Source organism: Globicephala melas, chromosome 7 (genome assembly GCF_963455315.2).
Source record: "Globicephala melas chromosome 7, mGloMel1.2, whole genome shotgun sequence".
Taxonomy (NCBI): domain Eukaryota; kingdom Metazoa; phylum Chordata; class Mammalia; order Artiodactyla; family Delphinidae; genus Globicephala; species Globicephala melas.
The window spans coordinates 7037017-7042695 of NC_083320.1; positions in this window are offsets into that span (position 1 = coordinate 7037017).

Sequence of the window (5679 nt, forward strand, 5' to 3'; positions counted from 1 at the left end):
CCCACTCACCTGCTGGCATGCTCCAAGGCGACGTCGGTGTACAGACCCAGCCTCGGCCCAGTTAGGATGCTGCCTCTCATTAAATCCGTCCAGTTCTCTACACAGTCATGCCGGATCAGAATGAGCCACACGCAGCCTGAGTCAAGCTCACCTCTTAAATGGATGCATCGAGCAAAATGTCTGCACAGAGGGAAGTAGACTTCCCAGGGCCTGGGTGAGTCTGGAAGTGCAGGGACACAGGAGGAGGCGCTGGAACCACGCAGGACTCAGCTCCTCCGCTGGCTGTGTCAGGGTCAGCTGCGTGAGCAGAGCAGCTTCTTGACCGCTTGGGACCTGAGTTTCCTCTTCTGAAAAATTAGAGCAAAAATATCACAGTGGGGCTTCCCTGGTGGCGCAGTGTTTGAGAGTCCGCCTGCCGATGCAGGGGACGCGGGTTCATGCCCCGGTCCGGGAAGATCCCACATGCCGCGGACCGGCTGGGCCCGTGAGCCATGGCCGCTGAGCCTGCGCGTCCGGAGCCTGTGCTCCGCAACGGGAGAGGCCACAACAGCGAGAGGCCTGCGTACCGCAAAAAAAAAAAAAAAAAAAAATCACAGTGGACTCGAAGCTGCACGAGTGCAGACCGTATGCCTCATCTGCTACTACAACCCTGAATCAAGAGCGTTTCTGGATGGCCCTAGAGATTGTCATACTGAGAGAAGTAACTCGGACAGAGAAAGACAAATACCATATGATATCGCTTATATGTGGAATCTCAAAAAAGGGTACAAATGAACTTATCTACAAAAGAGAAATAGAGTCACAGATGTAGAAAACACACTTATGTTTACCAGGGGGTAAGGGGGGGAGGAGTAAACTGGGAGATTGGAATTGACATATACACACAACTTCTGAGCCATAATTTCTCTCTAAACTTCCTGCTGTGTTCAGGTCTAAAGGCTTTGATTCTTATTCCCCCGTAGTCGTTAAATTAAAATAAACACATCTCCTGGCCACATAACAGTCCCTGAAGAAAGATAACACCAGGGTAGACACAGAATGACCTAAGAATAATCTATTTATTTATGGCACCTGGGGATTTATCTTTCTTGCTCTTGAGATAAAATATATATTTCTACACATATATATGATTTTATATTTTTTCCAGCACTTCTGTGTGTTTAGGAAATTTCATGTGATCTCGGGAAAGCTATTTAACCTGTGTATGTCGGGCTTCCTCATCATAAGACTGTAGCGATGATTAAACAAGTTAATTCATGTACAGTGCTTAGAATGGAACCTAGCCCAGAGGTGCTCAATAAATGTTATGATAATTATTCCTGCTTCTGCTCAGTTCTTTTTCTTGACCAGACCTGGTCCATCACCTTTATATACCTCAAATGTATTTTTCAAATAACCACAACAATTTTTTTAACTTTAAGCTTTTAAATTCCTCTCCTCTCCCGACTCCCAACAGCAAACTGAACACGGGAAATTATTAGATAATCTTAAAAGAAATTCACTTACAGTGAATTAAACTAACTACACTTGAAGATTCAATTTCTGCCAATGCACAATTATAATAATCAGTTTAAAATAAATGGCTTATGATTATTAAATCCATGAACGAGCTATCAAAAATTATCACCCAGAAAATATCACAAAAGCTTCTGGTCAAGGGCATCCCAGTTCTTGAAAGGGATTTCTCAGTGTCTCAGTCCATTCAGGCTGCTACGTACCATAGACTGAGGGGCTTATAGACAACAGAAATTTACTTCTCACTGTTCTGGAGGCTGGGAAGTCCGAGACCAAGGCGCTGGCAGGTTTGGTGTCTGGTGAGAACCCTCTTCCTGCTTCAGAGATGGATGTCTTCTCTCTGTATCTTACATAGTGGAAATGGCAAGGGAGCTCTCTGGAGTCTCTTTTATAAGGACATTTAGGTCCCTCATAGGCTGAGCCCTCATGACCTCATCACCTCCCAGAGGACCCATCTTCTATACCACCACATTGGGGGATCGTTTTCAACTTATGAATTTGGGCAGGAGGGATGGGGATACAAACGTTCAGTCTATGACACTCAGTTTCATCCCAAAATATGCCCATAGCAGAATAGTAGACAATCTTTAAAAAGAGTGAAGGATTTAAAGTGTGCTGAATTGGAAAACTACCAAGAAATAGATACAGAACAGTGTGTACGTGCTGTGGTCCAGCCTAAGTAAAACAAAGGATATAGGGGTGTGTGTGTGTGTGTGTGTGTGTGTGTGTGTGTGTGTGTGTGTGTGTGTGTGAGAGAGAGAGAGAGAGAGACAGAGAGAAATTATGCATAGAGAGAACATTTCTGGAAGGATACGCATGAAACTATTAACAGAGGTTATGTAAAATGTTTCTGAGCAGGAAAGTGACAGGTTCAGAACTGTGTCAGCCGACTCACATGGCATCTTGAGTGGGATGGGGTGGGGAGGACTGGAAGTAATGGGGAGAGACTGAAACCAGGAGACCTGTTTAAAGGACATCGTGGCAATGGTACAGGTGGGAATTGATGGGGGCCTGTTCTAAAGCAGTGAGATGCAGTGGGGGAGGAAAAGAGAAATTAGATTCACTTTTGAGGTGCTTCCAGTGGTACCCCCAGGGCCCAGCACAGTACCTATACCTGCTAGGTGCTCCAAAATGTACAAAATGAATGGTCTCCTGTATAGAAGACTTAGAACTCCAGCTCCTACAGGCATCTGCTGGGCACCTCAAGACACCAATCCCACAGACGCCGTGACCCTCTTCTCAGAGTTTGCTCACCCAGCCCGGGGCCCTGGGAAGCAGGGTCGGGAGACGGGGTCCACAGGCAGGTGAAGCCAGGGCCCATGTGTCCCCTGTGCCCCTCTTGCCCTGCCCACCCGGGAGTGTGGCACGGCTTCCTGCCCTGCCCAACCGCCCTCGCCCCACCAGGCCCCCCAACCAACAGCCTGCCACACTGTAGGCAGCCTCTGAGCTGAGCTCCGTGCATACATGGCAGCGAAGTGGTGTCTCCAAAAAGCCGTGGGCCTGGCCTCCCTCGGGACCTGAGAGGAGACAGGAAAACTACAGATGAGAAAGGGGGAAAGTGAGCCCAAAAAAATCAGATATAACCCTACACACACATACACACTCACGCATGCACCTGCCACCATAACATGGCGCACTTCGCAGGTGCTTAGAATAGGTTTCCTAAAGGCGTGAGACGATGCAGGCGAATGAACAGGGAGATAAGGAATCTCAGGGATGTGGCGTATGAGGAGTGGTTGAAGCAAAGAGAACTGAGCCTCCTGAGGAACAGAGCATTCAGCGGGTCCCCCCAAACCCTGAACGTGTGAAAGCTCCACTGGGGGCCTTTGGAGGCGGGGGGCAGTGGGGAGAAGAGGAAACAATTGCATTTATGCTGGTAACTTCTGAGCCTACTGTGGGCTTTGGTTTATAGTGTCCTGCTCAAATGTTTGTGGAATGAATGAAGGGGTGTGTGGATGGATGGAAGGATGGGTGGGTGGATGGGTGAGTGGATGGGTGGGTGGGTGGATGGATGGATGGATGGACGGATAAGAAACCAAGTCTATCTGGCTTTCAGAGGCAAAACTGAAACCATATTTTCATGGCAATCAGAGGGCTGTGGTAGACAGCTTTCAAAGCTGGCCCTCAGCGATCCCTGTGTCCTAGGATTCATGCCTCTGTGTAATCCCCTACCTCTGAGTATAGGCTGTACCTGATGACTTTCTGCCAACGAGTAGAATAGAGCAAAGGGGAAGGGATGTTACTTCTGTGAGGAGACCACAAAAACCGATGACTTCCACCTTCCCGGAATCTCTGTTGCGCACCTTGGTGACAAGCTACCTCAGTGAAGAGGCCTTTGTGGGGCCTCAGGTCAACAGTCAGTGAGGAGCTGAGGGCCTCAGTCCAAGAGTCCACAAGGAAGTGAGTGCTGCCAGCAAGCTCGTGAACGTGGAGGGAGATCCTTCCCTAGTGGAGCTTTGAGAAATGATCCCCATCCCACTGGCACCTGGAGTGCAGCCTGCGAGGGACCCTGAGCAGAGAACTCATCTAAGCCCATATTCCTGACCCACAGAAACTATGAGATAGCAAATGTGTGTTGCTTCAAGCCACTACATCTTAGGTTAGTTTGTTGCCAGCAACAGATAGCTAATACAGTGGCTGATATGAGTTTAATATAAAAATGGACATCCTGGCAATTAAACTTGACAAACGACGGTAGTGGTTAAGAGCCCAGGTTTTGGTACTGATTAGATAGGGTTTGAATCCTGGATTCCCAACTTACTAGCTATGTGGCTTTGGGCAAAATGATCAACTCCTATGAGCCTCTGTTTCTATGTCTTTAAAATGGGCATGATTCTCTGCTCATAGAGATAGCACAAGGATGACATAAAACGATTATGGAAAGTACTTAGCCCAGGACCTGTCACTGAATAGAAGGTAGCTATTAGCAACAACAACAACCACAACAGTAGTAGTAATGGAGCAAGTTCCCTCACAAAGCAGCAAGTGTCCCATACCTGGAAGGGATGGAGCTGAGTCACGATGTCATGTGCAAGAAGTGAATGGAACCCTAAAGGACACAAGCCCTTTCCAAGTCTCAAGGGGCCGCCGGGCTTACCCTGCACCTTCGCTCTGAGCAGCGCTTTTCCTCCTGCATGGCCTCTGGGCCAGGTGTGCAGCCACCACCCTGGCTGGGCTCATGGGATCCAGGAAGCTAAACACCCAGCCAGGAAATGATTGTCACGGGCACGGGGCCAGCGCTGAGCCAGGCGGGTCTGAAGGTCAGGAATGTTTCCCAGGGAGCCTTTTCCAGGAGAGGACGAAACCTCTGGCTGCGGGTCTCTGGAATGGAAAAGAGGGCTTCCAAGCACACCGGCCTGCTCTGAGGACCCCGACAGGACACAGGACAGGACAGTGAGAGCCCTCCAGGGGTCTCCAACCCCCAGGAGCTCTTCACTGACAGGTGAGCAAATGGTTTTAGTATTTTTTTAATGAAATGAGATGAAATGAGATAATGGTCCAAGGTGTGGCCCGGGCCGCGTAGGGAAGACCCCAGGCAGGTGTGTGAAGGGAGAGGCAACCCCACTCCCCCCTTCACTGAGAAAGAGATTCAGGAGAGGAAACAGCCCTGGATCTCACTCATCTTAGCTTCATCACTCTCCCCTCCGGGACTCAGTTTCACCATCTGTGAATTGGGGTAATGATTCCTTCCAGGCTCCTCTCCCGTGAAGGCTCCAGGAGCAAGTGAGATAATGAACAGGACTGGCTACAGAAGTGGCAGGGCCCCATGCAAAATGAATAAGGCCCCTTGTTCAAAAATTATTAAGAATTTCAAGAATGAAGAATTTTAGAATGATTAAGAACTGCAACAGCAGAGCGTTAAACTAAGTGAGGGGTCCTTCTAAGGGCAGGGCCCTGTGTGACTGCACAGGTCACACGCCTATGGCTCCAGCCCTAAAAAATAAATGTACACGTAAACTGTGAAGTGCTGAACAAACTGAGATTACTAGGTGCCCGTGGCTCAAATCTCAGGGTCAGGAAGCACCCCTGGGGAACGGAAGTCACAGTGGTGAAGTGACAGCCCACTGCACTGCTGCTCTGGGTCCCGTCTCAGAGGGCGCCACCCTCTCAACCTTCTGGACTTGCACCGCCATCTGGCCTCAAGCCAAAGCCTGGTGCGATACA